Raw genomic sequence first — 24,107 nt, 5'->3', positions numbered from 1 at the left:
ACATTTCAGACACTGGTAAGTGTACTTACGATTGTGAAGATAGCGAAAATATGCAATGTAAAGAACAATTGCAAGCCCTGCATTGTTGTGTACAGGTCCAGCACGGCGTCAGGCGCTACTGCACAGCACCCTGGAACGAGTCGTGGCGACCTTGACAGCGCCACGGGAGGGGACATGGTGGCGGGGCGGCGAACCGTCTCACGGCCACCTGCCGCGAGATCCCAGCTGTAGACTGCACAGCTACAAGGGCGGCGTAATCCACACCACGCCCAGCTGGCGGGAGGCGGCGTCTCGACGTGACAGTGCCTGCTGATGGCGACGGCGGTGTTCCTGGTCCGACATCGGGACGTTTCACGACTAGCGTGGGTCGTCGGAGTTGGGTCCTTACACAGTCGTTGCGTATGCGGTTAGTTCAAACACACTTTCAAGGCGCACTTACACGGGCGTCCATAACTATAGCTCGGGCGTAACTCGCAAATTTCACTTCTTCAAAACAACAATGTCCTATCTGTGCTTTCCAGTCGTAGCCTCGGGTCACCTCGATCATAACCATTCAACCACAAATAACCATTTAAAATACTAGGAAAAGTACTTAATTCCAACAATTAAAAAATATATATATAAATTAGGAGGGTTTAATGTGTTTTGTTTATAACTTAAACCTATTAATATTTAATTTACCATGAACCACAGGGTAATCTTGTACCATTGTTATTGTATCGGTACTAACATACAGTAGATTCATGCTATAAATATTAGATAATATTTCTTTTGTTTACATGTTTGCTCATAGACATAGCAATTATTTTCAGTTATTTTCTGGTAACATAATTAATTTGATTACAACTAATTAGGCTTATTTACATTTTGCTCTTGGGCTTAGAAATTATATACAAGAATATTCTAACACATCATATTACAATAATTATTTACACATTTATGTCATTATGACTACATAAATAATTGCAATACCATTAAAGGATTTATTATTACAATAATAATAGTTCATTTCATAAAATTCATTTCATGTTATTTCATCTGATAACATAATTAATTAAATTCAAATACTGCAGACTTGCAGACAATAATAGTGTATTAATATGTTTTTGTACCATCAGTACATACTGTGTTTTCCCATAACACATATCTTGCAGTTTTCAATAATTTTTTTTTTTCATTTCACTGTTGATGTGAAATTATAATTTCAGGATACTAGTCTGACTGATTTCATCACACTTTGTTGACACTTGTTACACACTTTGGCCACAGGCAACAACTGGGTAGCACAGAAAATAATTTCCTCTTGCTCGCGACACCAGTGTTCCATGTTCTGTATCACAGCCAGAAGAATAGACCCCAACAAGTAGGTCGTTTGAAACTTCAAGAAATGATAACTTTAGTGTGACAACAACAAAATTAGTGTGTGAAGTATATACAACCATGTTGTATTTCTTTCAGTGGCAAATTTAAAATAAATTAAGCTCCTGCTTAATATTCAAATTTAAATTCAAGTGTTTTTTTTTTTTCATTCCAAGCAAAGTGTTTTTAAATGGCTCTCTATAAATAAATATATAAGATACAATGCCAAACATAATACACATTACAACCAAAATTTGTGCAATTTTTTACACATGATATTACACAGTCAAATTCATGGCAATTTTCATTTTATTTTATTTTTCTGAAGTGAGCTTAAAAATCATCAATCAGTGCGACAATAATTTCAGCATATGGATAACGCAAACAAGGTAATTAGTTCATAGAGGGTTTGCATGGCTTCGTAGTTGCAAGAGTGATATGTGGCTTATTTGATATGCTGTGTGCATGCTTGCTTATGTGGACAATCAGCTGGTCAGCGAATTCTAACACATTCTGTTACACTTGGTCATGATAGCTATTCTCACACATGTCAGTGGGTATTCATACAGGATACACAGTTGTTTTTAATTCCACAGCTGACACCTGGTCATGCTCGTGTGTACATGTTGTAATGTTGACACCAACTCTGTGGTGCTAGCGCCATGCAATGCTGTATAAATAGCTCCCTGGCTATACACTGTTACACAAAATAAAATCCTAGTGTGGGTGGACTATTTCACCATGCCTCATCACTGGACAAACTGGCCTTACACTCGTAGGCTGCCAGTGTAGTGTATCAATAGACACTACAAAACACAATAACAGCAAAAATAACATCTCATGGCTGGCACTACCATTGCTGGCATAACATGTGAAACATCACACATTTTCACTATAGGATGTCCTGTCCTCAGTGGCGTAGCGTGGGTGGGGCGGAGGGGGCGGCCCGCCCCGGGCGGCAGCCCGCGGGGGCGGGTCGCCGGTGAAGCGGGTTGAGATCTGATCTATGATTCATTCATTACATGTGTCACACACACTATAATGTTCCATTTTTATCTAACATTTTGCGCACCAACTATTTTTCAATATTTATTTAAAAGAAAAACTGCGAAATCACTGACAGAGCTCTTTATAACGTTTGTTTGTTTACATACGAACGGCAACATCGCATCACGCCGCGCCGCCCGGCGCGCGCGAGCCGAGTTGAGCGGCACTCCTTATTATGTTAATTACTCATACAAAATCTTTTGTTTCACGCGTCGGCCCGTGTCGATGCCTCTCTTTCGCACTCATTGAATTTAGTACTACGCATTGTACTGTAAAGTTTGACCTTAACCCAGGGCAAACCAAACAACTTCCGCGAACCGGGACACAGTAAAACTCCTATATTGCCCCGTACCGCGAGCGCAGGTAAACCCAAAAAAATATTAAAACCCAAACTAATAGCAGGCTTAAAAAATACTAATAAGGTTGCGAACAGTGAGAGGAGGCAGCAAGTTAAAAAGACGCAAAATTTATATGACAACATTTAATAAATATATATATATCATAAAATCGTTTCATCACAAATCGGCGCATCCATCATAAAATACCTACCCTATTACTACTTATAAAAAATAGCTATATAATAATACTAAAAAAATACTTTAACAATTCCCCGAAAAAATTATAATTTGATCATATACTTCGGAGCTCCAAAAATTAAATATAATTACCAAAAAGGCATTAAAAATATATAAGAACATATTAATACAAATACAAATACAAATATAGATACGCACCGGGCGTATCACCGCTGTAAATACTAATTAACATAGGCGAAATCTAGCAAAAAATTGACACACCTTAACATGCAAATAAATATACCAAAAATTTAGCAAATTACAAATTATGGGTTTACAAGCCCTTCTCAGTTAAATCATTTTCTAACGGTCGACGCCTTTTTTCTTCTAGGTCTGGATTGGATGAAACACGCTGAACGTAAAATCCCAGTTTCAGTTTTATTAGTCCGTTAATTTAAATCCCAAAAATCCACAAATTATATTTTAGCACCAGGGGTCTAAAGGGTCAACGGGGCAGTGGCACAATTACCTCAGATCTACTATGAGCTCCGCTAGACTATAAACTTGGCTATATTGTCGATTGAACAAGAATTGGCTGCTAATATTGATTTTGACAAAGTTATTTCTGACTTCGCTGCTCATAAGGCCCGTAGAATCCGCTTGTAAAACCACTCAACCTATTTTAACTTCAATAAAAGGTACCTCATTGCATGTGAAATTTAATTTTAACTAAGCACCTATATAATGGGGGCGGCAAAATGGGTCTCCCGCCCCAGGCGCCGAGATGGCACGCTACGCCACTGCCTGTCCTCTATTTACATAGGACCATCCAATGTATTCTATACAACAACTGTACATTCATGCTATCTTCCACAGTAGTATACCTGATGAGTTCTAATGAGCTCTGACCAAACACATCTTTACAGATTACTGGGCTGGTTGTAGGCCCTTAAATGTGTTAGATTATACCTTCCCACAACTTGGTTGGTAACAGGGTCTTGCAGCTCGTAGCAATTTCCACGTATGATCTTGCTTACCACATATGGGCCTTCGAAGAGCAGAAACAGCTTCTTCGTCACTCGTTCCCATTTCTTGCTCACCGGAGCTGTTCTTAGAAGCACTCGGTCTCCAACTTGGAACTGCTTTACTCTGGATGAACTCTTGCGTTTTCTCCTGGCTAAAGCTTCTGCTTGTAGTCGCTTACTGATGAGGTGCTCAACCTCTTGACCGGTTGGCCATTCCGTCACATCCGTATCTATGTCTCTTTCAGGTAAATAGAGTGGGTTAATCACCACCGACCCATCCAGACTTAGGGCTTCACGAGGGGTAAAACCGGTGGAACTATGCACTGTATGGTTTAATATGCACTCAATCGCAGGTATGCGATCACGCCATGACTGTTGTGCACCATGGCACATAACACGTAGAGTATTCCCCAAAGACTTCATAACCCTCTCAACAGGGTTACTTTGAGGGTGCCTTATAGATGACATAGTAGGTATCACATTCATTTTCCTTAGGCCTGTCTGCCACAGTTCACTCTGGAACTGAGTACCATGGTCTGACAGTACCATCCTAGGTGTTTGCACTTCCTTACAAAATTTTTGTAGGTACCTCAAAACTGTTTTTGCAGTTGCGTGCTTAATTGGAAACAACCTGGTATATTTAGTATACACATCCATTATCACAAAAATATACTGGACACCTGCTTTAGATGGTGGCAGTGGACCAAACAAATCTACTGACACTAGCTGCATAGGTTGGCTGGGTAGAATTGCCTCTAGAGTTCCATGCAGGTTCTCAGTGGGTGCCTTTGATTTCTGACACAGGTCACAGGATTTAGTATAAGAGGTAATTGTACGTGGCATGTTCGGCCAGTACAACTGTCTGCTGACAGCTTCAAATACTTTCTTACCTCCCATGTGACCTAGGGTTTCATGTATTTCCTTCACTATAGGAAAAATCATGCAACTGGGCACTACTGGTTTCCAGTTTTCAGAAAATATATGTTTCTGTTTAGGATGAGCAAACAAAACACCTTCAGCTGACATGCTGAAATGTTGATGTATTCGATGATCAGCAGGCTTATCAGTTAATCCTTGCTTCATCTTGCAGCAGAACTCATCTGTGTTTTGCTTCTCCTTTAAATCCTGTAATATTAATTTCAAATTAGAATTATTTTGAAATGGGCTAGGCTGATTGATTGCCACAAGAAATTCCTTTGGTCTGCTTGCAACTGGATGGGTGTCTTAATTTAATTCTGCCAGTCTACTTAAGCAATCAGCTGTGACATTAGCTGTGCCTTTAATGTGTTGAATATGTATGTCGTATTCTTGCAGTAATAGACACCATCTTGTCAAACGGCTGCCAAATAATTTTCCTGCTTTCAGACAAGTGAGAGCTTGATGGTCTGTCAGTAGGTTGACTTTCTCACCTATCAACAAGTCTCTGAATTTCTGCAGGGACCATACTATTGCCAAGGCTTCCCTCTCTGTAACTGTGTAGTTACGCTTAGCCTTGTTGAGTGTGCGGCTGGCCATAGCAACAGTTCTCTCTTGTCCTGCATTATCACACTGGGCTAGCTTGCACCCTAATGCAATGTCTGAAGCATCGGTATACAGGAAAAATTCCTTGTTTTGTACCGGATGATAAATCACGTGTTCAGCCAAAAATAATTGTTTCAAATTTTGAAAAGCTTCTGTATGCTTGCTTGTCCATTCCCAGATCTTGTTCTTTTTCAATAACTCAAACAGAGGTGATGCCAGTTGTGCTACTCGGTCTGAGTAGTTTCTGTAGAAACCAATTATCCCAAGAAATGCTCTGAGTTGTTTGACATTTCTGGGTGCAGAGAACTCCTGAATTGCCTGAAGCTTGTCAGGGGCTGTTTTGATGCCTTCTGGTGTTAGTATATGTCCCAGAAATGGCAGTTCATCCCTACAAAACACTGACTTTTTTAGTTTCACAGTCATCCCAGCAGATTTCAACTTCTGTAGTACCGTTCCTATGTGCTGGACATGCTCCTCAAATGTAGTTGACGTAATCAGTATGTCATCAACATACGCTCGTGCAAAACCACTGCACTCAGGACCTAAGGTGGCTGCTAGGCACCTGGTGAATTCTGCAACTGCATCACACAGTCCAAAGGGCATGACCTGGAACATGTACTGCTGATTCCTAAATAGGAATGCAGTATACTGTTGAGACTGGGGTTCTAGGGGAATTTTCCAATATCCAGATGACAAATCTAAGGTGGTGAGATATTTTACACCCTGATACAACCTTAGTATCTCACTGGTTTGCACTGGGCTCTCTCTATCCTTGATGGTAATACGATTCAATTCTCTGGCGTCAAGGCAAAGCCTTACTGTACCATCTTTCTTGCCGACACATACTATTGGATTAGCATATGGGCTAGCCTCTCTCTTGATGACCTTCCATTCTATCATAAGCTTAAGATACTCAGTAGCCTCCAGTAGGTACCTTGCTGGTATTGGATAGGACTTACGGTGAAACGGTTCATCCTCTTTAATACAGATCTTGGCTTTGTACATGTTATTGAGACCTGGTTTATCAGAGAAAATCTCTTGATAACTGGCTAGCAAGTGATATAACACATTCATCTGCTCATGTGGTACTGTGTTTACACCACAGATGGCAGTAGAAATGTCTTCCAATGAGGCTGTTAGGCTAGAGTTGACATTGCAACTGTTAATCTGCCTAAGCATAGGCATGTTAGCTAACAGTCCTACCAAATTTTCTTTCACACTCCATTGATTTGACAATGGGATGGAGTGCTGACTGTCACTGGCAGTTATAGTCCATAATTGAAAATTAATAATTATTCCAAATTGTGTTAGGAAATCTGTCCCTAAAATCAATTGTTTAGCGAGGCCTTTCACCACTAAAGCTGAAACTTGTTTTGGCTGTCCTAGACCTTCAATGTGCAGCAACACTTGTCGATTGACAACTGGGCTGGCTCTTGAAGTTACTCCCAGTATTTTCAATGCTGGCACAGGCATGACAGGTACCCTTACACCTGTTTGCTCGAGCTGTCTCACCAGCTCCTCACTCACACAAGTGACCTCAGCACCACTATCAATTAGTGCTGGTACACTGATGCTGTTTACCTCTAGAGGTATCTCAGGACAGACAGTTTTGATCTGAGGTAGATCGTCCTCATGTATCTCTCTGAAGAGAAACTCCCTCTCATTCTCCCTCATTAATACAGTGCAAATAAATTTGTGATAGTTAATGTAACCATGTCGTGTGTCAATGGTTACTGGCGTGTGTGCATGTTCCCCCTCGTCTGGATAATGGGTCATGGTTCGGGGCGATTTAACCTGGACCCACTCTAGTTTAACGGGCTGTCCCGTTGGTTGTTGCTACTTGATGATGTAGTAGGGTGGTTTCCACTTGGTGCGGTCCAGCTGCTCGATGGACCATGGGCTGCATGGGCCACAGCAGTCCGGAACTCAGTAGCAATGGGGTTGATAGGCGTATTACGCTGGAAATATCCCACGCTCTGCTGGCTGGGTGAATGATGTGATGGCGGTGGATAGGGAAATGAATATTGATGACTGGCAGGTGGGCCGGTACTTCTGTTTCCGCAGCCTTCTTCCTGTTCAGTCGGGACTCTGGTGTGTGGCATTCGGTATTCATGCTGGTAGTAAGCTGTTGATGGGTAGCTGCGCTTCTGGTTTACAGGGCGGTAATCAGCTTCTCCATCTGATTCAGCAGCTCTATGCCTATAGCTTGACTTCCTGGGAGGCCGTTCCATTGCCTTCCTGTTCTGTTGCCGCCGATCCTCATCCTCACCTTCACTGTTGCTCCTGGGCCGCTGGTTCCACCACTTCTTCTTCGGATAGGGCTTGTGCTGGTAAGATTTCCTACCCTTCTTGTATCCATACTTGAAACTGTTGTTGTTAGTAGGCTCTGACTCAGAGTATCTGGTACTTTTCTCACATTTTATGAGATGTACATTTGCTTGTCTGTCGTCTTTGTTTCTTCCTTGCCAGTATGTGTTAACTGGTCCTTGCTTTTGGTAGGCTGGCTGAGATGACTTCTCATACTCCTCCTTGCTGGCTTGACCCTTCTGAAGGCGTTGTAATTTGTCTACTGCCAACACGTGATCACGAAACTCTGTGACATCTTTGTAGGCATGGCCAGACATTTGTATTTGGTAAGCGACAGGTAACTGTGTTAGCATGGTGGCGATGAACTCTTCGTCTGACATGACGATGTCCAAGTACCTGGTGCGTTCGTACATGGTGACTATGTGCGCCTCCAGCGAACCACCTCTCTTGCTGTCAAAACGGTCAGCATGTAGCTGAGCACGCAGATTGCCTTGTACTTTCAAGCTCCAGTACTGGCTCTTGAATTGGTCCTTGAATTGGTCGAATGAAGTAGTCTGAGTGCTTTGAAGCTCCCACCAATAGAATGCCGTGCTCTTGAGGGCAAAATTCAGACACTTTAATTTTTCTGTGTCTGTCAAGGCAAACGTTCTGGCATAATCCTCAAACTTCTTCAAGAAGCGAATAGGATTTTCTTGTGACTTGCCAGAGAATGTGGGAATAGACTCCGACCAGTGTTTGGCGGGGTGGTGCATAAGTGTGACCTGGTACAAGTGTGCAGGTGAGCATGAACGTGGTTGAGGAGAGTGGTTGATGGCAGGTATAGTTGCTGTAGTAGGTGCAGGCGTGGTAGGGGTGAGTGATGTGACAGAGGTCACATTGCTAGACAGCCCACCTTTCTGCTGGGTGGCTTGTAGCTGCATGGCTGCATCACCACTTTGTGAATTCTTTTCTGCCACAGCTCTGCACTCTGCTTCCACACTGTCCCATCTTGATTTTAGTAGGGCGGTTGTGTTCTCCACCTCCTCTAACCTCTCACTCAATACCTGTGCATGGCCTTGCTGTTCCAGTCTGGCCCTATCTACTACTCTCACCAATGTGGTGGTATGAGTTTCCAAATTGTCAACTCTGGATGCCTGAGTCTGGACTTGCTCTGACAGTTGAGTCATTGATTGAGACTGGTCCTGCAATCTGGTCTCTATCCTCTCTTCCAATTCAGTCAGTCCCTCTTGCAACCTGGAGTTGAGTAGATCCATCTTGCTGTCAATGTGTTGACGCATCTCTGCATTCTGGCTGTTTATCTGGCTGGTTAGGTTAGCCTGCATGTCCTGTTGTTGGCTAATCAGTTTAGCCTGCAAATCTTGCTGCTGACTGACCAAGTTTCTCTGCATTTCTTGCTGCTGACTGACTAGGTTGTTCAGGTTGGACTGTACCTCCTGCTGCTGACTGGCTAGGTTGTTCAGGTTGGACTGTACCTCCTGCTGCTGACTTGCTAAGTTGCTCAGGTTAGACTGTACCTCTTGCTGCTGACTGGCTAAGTTGGACTGCATGCTGTGCAGCTGGCTGGCTGTTTGCTGTCCTTCGATTTGTATTATTAATCTCAGCTGTTGCAGCAACTGTGACATATCTGTTATTCTAGGGGGCTGTGTAGTCATGGAGTTCACTGCAGGAACTGTGGTTGCTGCTGTCCCAGCGGTTGGCATGCTGGTTTCAGCTGTCCCGACTCCCTGGAATTCCTCCTCCTCAGATTGTTCCTCATCTGAGTCGCTTGGTGACTTGGCAGGAATGGGGGTAACAGCAGGTCCTAACTGTTCCCTTGGTACATTGATACTGCTACTGCAGGTGGCAGCATATCTATGATCATCCTGCTCCTGAACAGGGGCAGGGTAATTGTCTAATGGAGAGGCTTCTGACTCCTCCAGCTCCCTAACTTCCTCCATGGTAGCAGACTGGCTAGCGGCTCGATTACGAAGTTCGTACCCTTTTCCCGAAGACATTTTTGTAATAATATTTCAGTGTTTACAGTGAAATTACTCTTCGAGCCACCATGTTGTGGGCCACTTTTTTATGTAATGTAAAAGGTAATATGTAATGTATTATAACAATTACTATAGTACTTATAAGTATATAAGTAGAAGTGTGCTACAATAGTATTAGTTTCCCAATGGTAGTGATATAGCTAAATACATATAACTTTGGTAAATTGGGCGCCGTTGCTATACCATCCAAACGGGTCTATTATGTTGATTATGAGTATTGAACACATACATGAAAAAGAATATATGAATTAACGAATAATAATTAATTTTAATGATTCAGATGTATGCGGCTTGTGATTGGAACATAACACATATTAATTAAATACAAAACGACAACAACGGTAACACATGCCCTTAACTATAAACAAATACATACACAAAACATAACACTTCAACTGCGAATAATCTGTAATTAAAAGGTGTTATTAAGGGGAAGTAAATATGGTGTAGATTGATAATAATACAATTCTGGGTTGATATGGATTATTGTGGCTTTCCTGGTTATTTTTATGTTGTTTAATTTTCAGGATATACGTAGGCACAGATTTATATTCAACCAAAAGTTCGTCAATTTAAACTTATCATCACTCCAAAAGTTCATGTATGATAAACAGTTCAGTGTTCAAACTCTTCAACTTATTTAAAATTATCGTAGCTCAGTGTTAAAAAAATCTAAGTGCAATAAATAAATATCTTAGAATTTATTTATTATATAATGTTTTCACCTCGGCTGTAGCTCAGGGTTTGCAGGAGTTCTGCTCTAAGACCACTGAGTAGAATGAACTGTAAAGGATACTGAAATAAAAATATTAATTTATAATACTGTTCCATCAGATGTTAAAAATTTACTTAATATGGGTAATTAACTTTGCAATAATCATCAGTCTCAACATTAACATCGCATAAAAGTCCGTACCAAGGACGCTAACAAGATCACAATGGCTACCTTTGGCTTATAGCATAAGCCTCAACTTAATTTGTTGGTAACTTATCTTTTTACCGCCTGATATTGCTGCAAACACTCACGTTCGTAGCTATCACCATACCAATTAATATTAAGTCACTGAATTTACTTAATCTTTTAAGATTATGCCAAAAATGCTAATTTAGATAAGGCCGGCGTCGGGATAGGCCCTAACGAAGAAGACGCCTATTCTTACTTTTTTCTACATAACATAATTCACGGACGCATTTCCGCCCACGGCGGTATGCTATTTTACAAGATAGCCTGCGGCTGTAAACAATGCAGCCAAGAACAGACAAAATAATGTGGGTGATTAACAATCACCTCAAAACAATATGTAAACACAATTAAATATAAAATACTTGTGGTGAGACAAAAATTACAATAAATAACAGAAGTGAAGTTACAACAATGAGTTAAATATTGAATCAGGTTAGGTTTGATGATAGTATGGTCAGTTCAATGTTTATGAATGCTAAGCTGTAGCATGACAGTTCCGTAGTTTGAAGGTTCGACATATTACATTAGAAGGTTAAACCACAACATAGTATCATAACTAATAAAGAAATACATATATGATAATAAAACAATTAATAAATAGTCTTATGTTGCTGTACGCGGTACCATGTACCCGTACACTGAGTTGCTTTATGAGTAATTATGCATTAAATCATTATCAAAACAAACTTACATAACATACAATAAAGCCTAACCTTAAATTTTTATAACACTCGCTCCCTGTGCGAAATACGTTAATCACACCTAAAACGTTATTTAAATATACATTTAAAAGGTGTTTTATTAAAGTCATATTTTTAAGGCCGTAGTGTGTTATTGTTTCTTTAGGGCCACAGCTTGATTAATTTAAAAAAAGGAAAAAAAAAAAATTGTTTCTGGACGTGTTCGAACAGGTTGCAAATAAATCACGTCACAATTTCTCGCCCGGAACGTTTACTCAAAATTTTCCCTGCTAGTAGATAAATCATTCTCGCCCACACACAAATTTGCGCGCTCGCAGTATCGTAAAAATTTGTGCTAACTTCTTCACGCGCAGGCAGTATCGTAAAAATTATGTCAATTTCCAGCACGCATTTTGCGGTCCCTCTTGCAAGCTTTAAATAAGGAAAATATACGACTCACATGCAATTCTTCTCTTCAGTGCAGACTAGGCCAACACACCAGGGCTCGAGGCCTGGCCGGCGATTTGCCCTCGCGCAGCCCAGCGCGAGGCGCTGCAGAATGGGCCCGCGTCATAATCGCCCACAGGGGCGAAGCCATGGGGCGGGGAGTGGGGGGGGGGGTTAGGGGTTCAACCCCCCCCCCCCTTAGCACTAAATCTTTAATTAATTTCTTATTTATCACTCAAACAAATTTCAAATTAAAATTAATAAAATTTTTACCATTACAATATTTAAACATAAGTACCGGAAACTGCTAAAGTAGCACTATTTTACAACTTAAAATCTAAAAATTTCCCGGGGGAGGACTCCCCCCACCCCCCGCTTTAATACGGTGGAGGGGGGGGGGTACGCTTCTTAACACCCCCCATACACAAATCTTGGCTACGCCACTGATCGCCCATACCAGGCGCGGTGCCGCCCACAGCCGAGGAAATGCAGATCATAAGGCGGTGTGCGCGCCATTTTGGTTACTTCACTCTTATGACATCACTAGAGACTTGCAAACTTTGCGTAATTTTCTGGTACTCCACTACACACATACCTATGCAATAGCGAGTCAAATGGCTTTTGTTTAATGGCTGTTACCCCATTTTACCTTCTGCCTATATTATATATGGTTGAGGCGGTGGACACACCAAGGCGAGCGCGGGCGCGGACGACTGGCGATCGAACCCAGTACACACCAAAGCGAACAGAGGCAGTCGTGGGAACAAGGTGAAATACGTCTAGAACATATTTCAGAGCCTGTAATTGGCGAGTTTGGGGCCTTTCAAAATCAGAACATATTTCCTAGAAGGCCTGCAAATTATCCATTTGAGATTCGCGACAGATTTGTTTCCTTTTTTAATGCTAATAATGATAACTATAACAAAGTTCCTATATCACTTAGTACGTTCAATTGCAAAAAACCTTGTAGTTATGTGTACCAATTTTGTTGTTATTTCTATAACTACCTATAACAATTAAATAATTACCTGGCATTCCTAGTATGATTCCTATTTCATCCCATTTCTTGTTTGTTACTCTGTTGTTTTTGTATCCTTCCCTAGACATATTGTACCAGCACTTAATTCACTTTTACCAGTTCTATAAGTGGTTCGGTGATTTCATAATCCACGTTTTGGTCCAAACTGCTCACAAGTGCACACTGGCCGCGCGAACAACCCGGCATGTGCGGTCAGCTCGCAGCTCGCTCGTCCTGACCGCGCAAACCACGTGGTCGCGCGAACTGCTCGCTCGGCGGTGTGTGTTGTTGCGTTGTCGCGTTGTTCGCGCCCGCGTTCGTGCTCGCCTTGGTGTGTCCACCGCCTAATTCACCAGTAAAGTCCAGCACGTTTCTTCCAATACATCTTCGTGCCTTTGATTTTCCCACGCGTCCTAAAAGGTGAAAGCCCGCTGCACTCCCCTCGCGCACCTGTCGCCTCCCGCTCCCAGCTCGCAACTTCCCGCTGATCGGCACTGCGCTCAGCGCTAGTTCATCACGCGGCCATCCGCGGAACTACGCCTTTAAGTTCAGATATCTTCAGTAAAAATAATTACACACTTTTTAGTTGAATATATTTAACGTATTTTTTAAAGCCTATATTTACATCCAAAAATTATCTTTTTAATTCCAACAAAAACATATACGTATTTAAACGTTCTTTCACCTATAATCTTTATAGTTCTTGGAACTTCTAGAATATTAGCGACCTTCGGCGTGCCTCTGACGGCCAATAATGATATGCATGAACTAAACTCAATTAAAAAGGCAAACAACTATAAAAGGCTAAAATAAATTAAATAAGTGAATTAACAAAGTAATCTCTAAAAAAATTATAAATAAATCTATGGGCGTATAGACGATATAACAATAAGAGCAATAACAAAAATGACTAAAGAAAAAAGGAAAAAAAAAGTGGCACATGCCACACAGAGAAGAGAAAAAGCATGGTGGAAAGGGAAAGGGGTCGCGCAGCGGAACACACTTTAAAAACTTCTTAGTTATAGGCATTTTTCCCTAAATTTTTTTAATTGTCAACCTTCACCTAATTATTAGATACTCTGACTGAAAATATTTTGCTACGCAATCACAAACAACTCAAAATAAAATGAAACATAATACACTTTTAAGGAAAAAAAAAAAAGAAAAAAAAATTCGGATTACTTATGCGGCAAAAAATTTATTAATCTAGTAAATTTGAGTATTTAATATTGCAAAAAACCAATTTATTGTTGCAAATTTGGCGATTTAACTGATTTTAAGTGTCCCCCACGGGGGATGCCTGTGAGGGAACTGGCCCCTCTCAAACCCCACCGGCTCCGATCACGCAGTGTGCAGTGAAATAAATAAATAAATAAATAAATAAATAAATATATATATATATATAAGAAACAACGCTGGGAGAAAACGGACGAACCTGATCCGGGAACACGGGTTCAGTATCTCCTTGGAAGCAGTTTCAGGTGTGCGCTCTTTACGACGGTATGTATTTGTAAAAAAAATAAAAAAATAAATATATATTTGACGAAATATTTGCAGCTGGTTTTGAAAATAAATTGTTGCGGTTGTAGCGGACACCCCCCCCCCCCTTTTCCCGCCACCAAACACCACCAATCAGGCGCACGCTAGGCACACAGTCTCGACGCAATGGGCGCGCACGCGATACCTCAGCCCCGTATTTACCTGGGCTGGATACCAACAACCCCCCCCCCCCCTCGCCCTCCAACACATACCCCTTCCGCACACCCGCTGCTTATACATCCATCTGGAATCCCTCCCGTGGCAGATACAGGCCGAAGTTTGTCAACGTTGTAACGATCTATCGATACATCGAGCCCGTGCCCGACACCAAATACTTGTTTCTGTTCATGCGAGCATCTAGCGATGATGATTTTTTTTATATTATTCATACATGTAACTAAACTATAACAGGGCCTGTACATGCAATATATTTTCAAACCAGAGGTAGACTTATTTATTTATCTTATTTTACGTGTGGCGAAGTTAAGGCGTGGGCACCGCCCTGTATTGCTTTTAACCACGGATTAAAAAAGAATATTACTTTAACAAATAAAAATAAACATTAAATAGAACAAACAAAGAAAAGATCACTTAAAAAAGATGAAACTAAGGAAATAGCCTACTTTAAAAATACGGGGGTAAATATGTACAGTCGCGGTAGATGCCAAAAAAAATGCTAAAAATCCGAAAACACTTTTATTCTGTGCTCTTTCACTTCCTCTTTTCAAATCAACCGGCGGAGATAAGAAATTCCAACTACTTTCGGAGATATCGAATTTTTTAATTTTCATCACAATACCTGCGTATTCATGCGGAAAAAATGCTAACAATCCGAAAATACTTTTATTCTATGCTATTTCACTTCCTCTTTTCAAATCAATCGGCGGAGATAAGAAATTCCAAATACTTTATGAGATATCGAATTTTTTAATTTAGCAATACAACGCCCGTTTAACCCTTCGAACGTGGCCATTTTTTATTTTGACGTGTGTTAGTGAATGCGTAATAAATAAAATGGTCGATTAGGTCAGGTCAGTTACATTATAAATACTTTCAAACTAAGCGGACATTAAAAATAATGTGAATTTAATTTAATGGTTCTTTAGTTTTAAATTATTTATAATGTAACTGACCTGACCTAAGAAAACCCGGACAAATGATGAACATTAACAACTCACGTATTTTTTTTTTACTTATTACTTGCGCAACAATATCCAAATAAAAAAAATAATACTTTAAAATTAGAAACGTTAAAAACTCACCTAAGTTGGAGGCGGGTACATTTCCTTTGCCACTATAAGGAAATGATGTAGTCGTTCACGGCAGAAGTTGACCGATTAATTAAACATCGTATTGAACAATAAATGAATAAATAATCACGTATTGGTTCATTTGAATACTGATCAATCACGGAATAAATAATCACCTATTGGTTCATTTGAATACTGGCCAATCACGGAACAGTCACGTGACAAAATTGTCCAATAAGAAATATGATACTCGTAAACAAGAAACCTTATTATCTATGACAAGAAACAATGGTCATCGCCGCATACTACGCAGGTATTGTGATGAAAATTAAAAAACTCGATATCTCCTAAAGTATTTAAAATTTCTTACCTCCGCCGGTTGATTTGAAAAGAGGAAGTGAAAGAGCACAGAATAAAAGTATTTTCAGATTTTTAGCATTTTTTTTGGCATCTACCGCGACTCTACATATGATGAAATTTAAAAATTCGATATCTCCTAAAGTATTTGGAACTTCTTACCTCCGCCGGTTGATTTGAAAAGAGGAAGTGAAAGGGCACAGAATAAAAGTATTTTCAGATTTTTAGCATTTTTTTTGGCATCTACCGCGACTGTACATATTTACCAATACGGGAAAAATGTATAATTAATTCATTAATTATTTTTTATATTTGTTTTTAAATAGTGGTCTAATTTCTTGCCGATAAAGTACAGAATTTAAATATAAAATTAGAAAAAAATATAAATACACAAGAACGAAAACTATAATTACAAAGATATAAAACTTAACGTAAACTACACAGTAAAAGTTTAAAAACTGAAAACTATTAATTGTTTAACTATTTGGTAATAAGAAGTCGCATAAAGGCAAAAAACAACAATTCTGTACTTTTTAACCGTCTGTTCAAAAGCATTTTGATGAAAGTCATCACGATACTAATATATATTGTTCTGCCCTATCCACCTCAGTCGGTTAGGTTAACCTTGTGGGGTGGAAACAACAAGGAAGCTCCAGGACCTTAGGCTCAATGACACTGCTTTGTATGTGTAGAGATATACAAGTAGAGAGAATACGCCGACTGGCTCATCACGTGGCTCTTACAACCAACAGAACACCACAAATATTTATTAAATTAACTTACGAAAGGAACTGATTTTACATGAAACAATACCTTTTTATTTCGGTTCAGGCCATTTATTCTTATTTAAATAATTTAAATAATATCATGAACATACTTAACTTACAAAAGAGTATTCAGTTTCACAAAACATTAAATTATTAAACTTGCAAGCTTGGGCCCCCGTACTATTACAACACTTTAAAAGACAATAAGCACATGGCTGGTTACACCAGTGGCAATTACAATAACAGAAAATATTTTTGAGGTTAGTAACTAAAATGTACCTACTTTATTCATTTAACGAAACGACGGAAAGTTCCTTTCACTTGATTATTTTTCTACGCGATAGAGCCGATGATGCCGAAAGCAGATTAAACTTCATGCCGAAATTGACTTTAATTGTAAATGTTCCAGTTTTTATTCCATTTAATTCTCCTTATTAATACTGCACAAAAACGTTAAAAATGCAACTTGGCCAGCTAATTATGCAAAATGCATGGGATATATATTTTTATTTTGTGAAAGTTCAGTCATTAAAAAAGTTGGGAAGTTTAACTGTGACTTGGGACATACAAACTTAAGTCAGTTGAAAATCGAATCTAGGAACCTCTGTTCATTAGCCAAATCCTCCAATCAAATAACATCAGTTTAATATGACTGTTTAATTGACTTCAGCATTTTTGGGACGAATTTTAGACGGTAAAAATTGACGACTGCGCTCTACCCGGGACTCGAACACTGCACCCCTCGCACCTAGAGCTGACGTGCCCACAATTGTGTCACAGACATTGGTTTGATGATAGAGTGATGCTACCGAGCTGACAGGTGAATATATGTTTGTATTTAATACTGTACAATACGTCTAGTTCGTTCGTTTCAAATGAAACTTGCCTGTATTTCTCCTCTGTCTTGTGTGTTTCACTGTTTTGAACAGCGCTAAAATGAAACACAAACTTTTGTGCCACTTTTCAGCTCTTAATAATCATGATTGTTTTGCTTCATTGACTGTCTTGAGACTCTTTCCTTGCAAGAGTAAATAACTATTTACAAATTTTACAGAGAAGCTGACGATCCCGTGAAGAAAAAAAAAATTTGCCCCCAGGAAGATAACACACAATCCAACTGTTATTGTTTCATTTTTTTTTTTTTCACCTCAGTTCATTGCATCCGTAATGTACCCTTTATCGATTTTCTGAATCGGACGACGCAGGTCATAAATTATTTTCTAAATACCGCGCGGAACGGATGTACCTTCATCAACAGTTCCATAAAAAAAAATGACATTTCGCACTGCTTTGTGTGCGCGAATGATACATTGTTTCGTGATGCGACAGACTGATGACATCGCCCACCGTGGGTGTCTGTTACACCGCTGCAAATTACTAAAAACCTCTAAAACAACAAACACCAACCAAAGTGAAGCATGTAAATATAGTGTTAAATAATGTAAAATAATTGTTTAATCGTGTAATGTTTAGTTTAAGTAATTCTATCTTGTAATACAACAGGAAACCAAAACAAAAACATTGAGCTAAGCTCACAAAACTATTACGAAAGTTTTAAAATTTTTTTCCTTTCAGTGTAAATACAAAAACTCAAGTGTAAATATGTGTGTATACCATGAACCAAAAATAATTACGGGCAAAAGAGCACAGAGTGCTGGAATGTATAAAACCTGTAAAGAGTGCAAATATGTACATACAAGAAAGCCATTGAAATTGAATTGAATTGAATCCTCTCTCACATTTACCCCCCTCACCCACCTTATCGAAAAAAAACCCACGTAACTGCTGATAGAGATCTTAATTTCAACACTCGTGCGCGTGCGGTGTTAGCAGCTATTAACCAGGAACATAATCGACGCCTGTGTCAGCGGCGGTTCACCCCGTGGAATAACAACACTTTGTGGTCGCCGCGAGCTCCTGGCGATTGGGCGAATACGGTGGGAAACTTGATTAGTTGAGGGGGGAGGGAGGGGGGGGGGCGGGGTTAAAATCATCGCCTACCCGGGAGCACACATAACGGTGCGCGTACACTGTGAGTAATTTTGTACTTTTTGTAGTGCAAGCAAAAATATTTCATGACGCAGGTTGTGAGATATTTAATATGGCTCAGTGCTTTTCTAATGAGTTAAATATGACTTTAAGTGCCCTGAAGAATGTAGCCTGACTTGAGGTAAGCGTCATGAAAGATGTTAAGATTATTTAGTCAAGATTCAATTAATTTTATTGAAACAGTGTGCACCACACATATACCAATTTTACCATCCTTAAAAGTCTTTTACTTATTTAAATCATAAATTTGGGTCTGCGTAATAATTGCTCATTCAGAGCTGGGCAGCACCATTTACTGGTCAAATTTGGATTTTATCGTTTTCTACAATAAGCTACTTCATCAATTGTTTCCAGCTGCTTTGATTTTTAACAAGCTTTCGAAACTCAGTTGCCAGCGATATCACTTTTGATACCGCAAGGATAGAGCTTCGTAAAATTGCAAATGGTACAAAGCTCTGCATTGTAGTTTCACATGTGATATCGTTGGCAACTGATTTAAAAAAAAACTATGTTATTTATGCAAGAAGAATTTTTTTAGTGTGTAGCTTTAGAGAAAAACCACGTGACTCAAGATATCAAAGTGGTGTCTGCTTACGGAAAAAATAAAAAATAAAATCATTTGAAGATAGCTGAGAGTGGATGAGAAGGCCGGCTTCCGTATTTCGGCACTCGAGGGACTTGCATTACACCGTTATCTTCATTTCTACGCCATTAAAATGTTACGGTCACCGCTAAAATGTCACAGTTATCCTGTGGACTACGAGAGGACTGCGCGCGAATTCAGAGGCGACACCGCGCTAGAAGCACCAGCGAGCGTCGCGCTTATCATCCCTCCTCACTGACACACATGTACCTCTGACTAGGAGGACGTCATAAGGTGGTCGCCTTTGCTGGGTCGCCAAACGAAGTTCAGAGCTGGATATTAACGCGCCATTTGAAAACCCTTACCAGAGATATCAATGTTTGCTGATTAAATACCATTTAATGGAAGGAACTAATACAATCTTGGTTTGTATAGTTTTATTTCTTAACATTTTTTTTTGGACTGTGAAAACGGTTAAAGTGTGTTTTCACGGACTATTTAGGTATGGAAAAAAAACTGGCAAAATGTATTGTTTTTGTAGGCCACCATAAAACTTTATGGTCATCGCTTAAAGACCCTATACTGGCTCGTTTGCGTCGAGAACGCTATGCACACTATAGCATGGTACCTGGCGCATAGAGGCAAAATGCGCCAAAATGTTGGTAGATAATAAAAAAAATTACAAAATAAACAGGGAAGGAAATGCGGGTAAGCGATCAAAATAAGAATCGTTTAATGAGTACCGAGATATTGAAATAAAAAAAATCTTTATAAAAAAACATTAAATTAAAAATTTTAAGTTAAAGTCTGCATTAAGTTAATATTTTTATTTACCCTTTATTATTTTATTGTAATTAATTATTTGCATGCTGTACGATAACGTGGTTTTCGTCCAGATTTTATTTATTTATTATTATGAAATTAAATGTTAGAGATATTATGCTATAAGTATTGTTATGTAAGAATAAATATTATATTGTTAAATGTTTTCTACGAGATTAAGCCACGAACAATCTGAACTCTTATTATATACATCCACAATAGCAATTACTGTATTTCCTCATATAATGTTGCAAACTATCCTGAACTGAATTTATTTTAAATTATTTTATGTTATTTTGTTCCATAACAGCTTCTCAAACTAACGGATTTTGTGATTTAATTGTCATTGTTTGTAATTTTATTAATTATTGTTACTTACCAGTATCTTGCTGCTTAATATGTGTACGAAGGCTGCCGGATATGGCCTTACAGCAGCCAATCAGCACCCAGATTTGAGTTAACAATAAGGGAGGAAGTAGTAGAAATAAGTTAAAAAAGAAATGTCTTAGGCGTATGCTTCGTTAAGGCTTAGCCTGACGCCTCCATGTAGTATTTTTAATATTGCGTAAAATATTTACTACAGTTTGTGAAAATATAGTGTGCGTTGAAATCTACATTCTGCACTGGCGTGATGTGAGTAAATGTGGCGAGAAGAGACTATGTTTCACTTAATTATTTAAGGATTTCAATTGAAGCCTAAGCCATCGCCATTATATTCAAGCCTTTCTTAATAGTGCCACTATCCAAGTCTAGTTACTTCATTTGGAACTCTCTTTTATGTTTTACCTCACTAGCTGTGTTTTAAACGGAAAATAACTGTATTTAAATAAGTTCGAGCAGTTTAATTAATATTTAGAGACCTTTATAAGCTGGAATAATATACCAGAGATCTGATTTTTAAGTAATCATCGCGAACCCTGAACAAACTAGCCGTGGTAAATTTGAACAATTGATTGTGATACAACTGCATAAAGTTAAATTCTGAAATATTTTAAAACTGAGTTAACATTTTTCTGGATCTATTTTAATTTTGAACGAATTGAAAGAACTTTTGAAATAATCCATCTCACCGTACATGCTGTTAATTCTATCCAGTTACACATCACCAGGTCTGCCTTAATAATAATAAACAATAATAATTATTTTTTTTCATTTTCATTTTGTAAATCTAAATCAACCTACATAAACGTCTATACTATTTGCCATTTAGTGTCCTTGTGTATGTATTATGTCTTAGGTTATTGTAAGTGTATATGTATGTGTAGGTGTAGTGTTTTAGGTGTATTAAAGTTGTTTTGTGTCCCGTTTCCCAAACCATCAAGATTTTATTACTTCAGTATATATATTTATCTCCAATTTTTCACACCAGTAACATATTTTATTATAGTAGCAACCAATCCCAGGTTTTATTTACATTTACTAGTATTTTATGTCAGTTGTATTAGTCTTCTGTATGGTATCAACTAGTAATCTTAATACGATCACATCACGACACTAGGAAGTAAGCCCTCAGAACGAAAGTGGCTACCACAACGTGGTGTCGTAAGCGTACAATGCAATTAGAAACTATTTTTTAATGATGACAAAGAAGTATAACTTCTCACGCGCGTACATAAGTACACACACCCATTTTTAAAATTTATTTTTTTCAATACGGAACAACCAAAAACCACAATGTTAAAATGCTTTATATTTTGTTTCAAATATTAAAAAATAATGCATATCCGTAAAGTTTGAGTTCTGAAAATCATAACCTCAGGTTCAATTGCAAAAAATTACACACGGGTAAAAGTAAAGCACACTCAAGATTTTCTTTTGTACCCATGCTTATTTCATTTCTACCAAAATAATTTAACATTGACAACAATTATTCAAAGTATAATATTTTGCCATTACAACCAATACGCCACTCAGTCAACACACCATTCCATAAATTATGAACTAAGAATGTTCGTAAAAATATTTTTTTTAAATTTTTTTATATTTAAAAAATTACTAAGTTTTTCTCATATTTAACACTTAACATTTATCTCGAATTTCTAGCATAAAAATTACGAATTTTCAAGATGGCGGCCGTGACGAAAATTTCAAAAGTGACATCATGATTCAAAATGACGGAAAGTTCTATAAAACAAAATGGCGGAATTCAAAATGGCGGATCCAAGATGACCGCCGGGGTCAAAAGGTAAAAGTCACGGTCATACAAGATGGCCACCGTGACGTCAGAGCAATTGGTCATTCACCCCATCCTCAATCTGAAGCCTGGCGTCGGAGGAACTATTATACACTACTGACATGCTAGTGACGTGTTGCGCCAGACTGGCGACGCGCAGCGGCCTGTGTACATGTATACGCATATATTGAGCGATTTTGTTTTGTTTATTTATTTACGTAGTGAATGTTGATAATTTTTTGTAGATTTAAGTTTATATTTATTATTATTTTTCAAGGATAAAACTTCATTTATTCTAATTTTAAAGTCACTAGTGTTTCATTTTATTTTTATTTTCCAAGGAAATTTTAACGTTATTGTGTGGTACATATTGCGAGTATTGGCTATCTTTTTAGTAAGTAGTTATGTTAAGGTTATGTTTTTTCTTTTGTTTATTTATTTACGTAGGGAATTTCTTCAGTTGTCAGGTAATTGATTTATGATAGGTAATGTTGATAATCTGTGGATTTAAGTTAATATTTTTTTAATTTTTTCAATGAAAAAACTTCATTTATTCTAATTTTAAAGTTATGGGTTCGCGTTGTAGCAACAAACCACGCTTGGATTACCATTTTTGTGCTGGGTGGATCTTTTAGGTTTCACAATGTTATTAGAAATGACCAAAAACAAGGTGTGATTCCGTCTGAAATATAATTACTCCATACTGAGGAATCTTATAACAGATACAAGAAAATATTAACGTACAATATTAATTACATTCTTAAACAGCTCTCAGGTATATTCAGAAAGAAAAAAAAATTGTGGGTCGACCCTACATTCAATTATAAAAAGTTTCATTTACAAAAAATACATAAACCAATAAAAAATTACAAATATGTTTAAACTATCCCAGTATATATACTTAAAGTCCAGAAATTATGTTTATTTAATGAACTGCATCTGACGACGTAATTTAAAGAAAGTTCAGAAAAGGGTCAAAAGATACAGAAGCACCGGAGGTCGGGGCTTCGTTTCCCGGAGATCACGCGGGAACATGATGCCAGGGCGCTTGTGTCCTGTTGAGGAAGGGAGATGAAAATGCCAATTCGGCGTCCGGCTCTCGGACCCTGTCTGGAACAGTCCGAATCAAAACTGATCAGAACTTGTACACAGACAGTATACGGGGCAGAAAATGCCCGGAAAAGTTAAGGGGAGGTTGAGGAAAGTCACGGATCGTCACTCACCAGACAGGGGAGTTGGCTACTATTTACCGATGCGTCGCCAGCCAGGAACTGGATCCCGCGAATACGCGGCTGGCGCGGTCGTTTCTACCATTTCAAAAAAAAAAATTAAAAGAAAAATAACTATTATTCTTGTACTAAGCAGACGGACTAAACTACTTGGAAAATATTATAGGGATAGCATCCCTTATTTAGGGGACTACATAGTCGGTTGTGGCCGAATGGAAGTCTTGCAGTGTCTCGTCGACTCGCCGATAATCGCAAAATGGTCCGTCTGCAGTCGCGACGCGAAGTGTCTCTCGAAGAACCGCGTCTCGTAAATAAAAGTAACTGTTCTATCAAAAGTGGAGGGGGGGGGGGGACTGGGACGTCCGGACCGAAAGGTTCCGAATTTCCCCGAGTGGGCGTTATAAAAAAACTTTGACTGA

This window comes from Bacillus rossius, chromosome 8 (genome assembly GCF_032445375.1).
Source record: "Bacillus rossius redtenbacheri isolate Brsri chromosome 8, Brsri_v3, whole genome shotgun sequence".
Lineage (NCBI taxonomy): Eukaryota > Metazoa > Arthropoda > Insecta > Phasmatodea > Bacillidae > Bacillus > Bacillus rossius.
Note: the sequence above shows the minus strand (reverse complement) of the source record.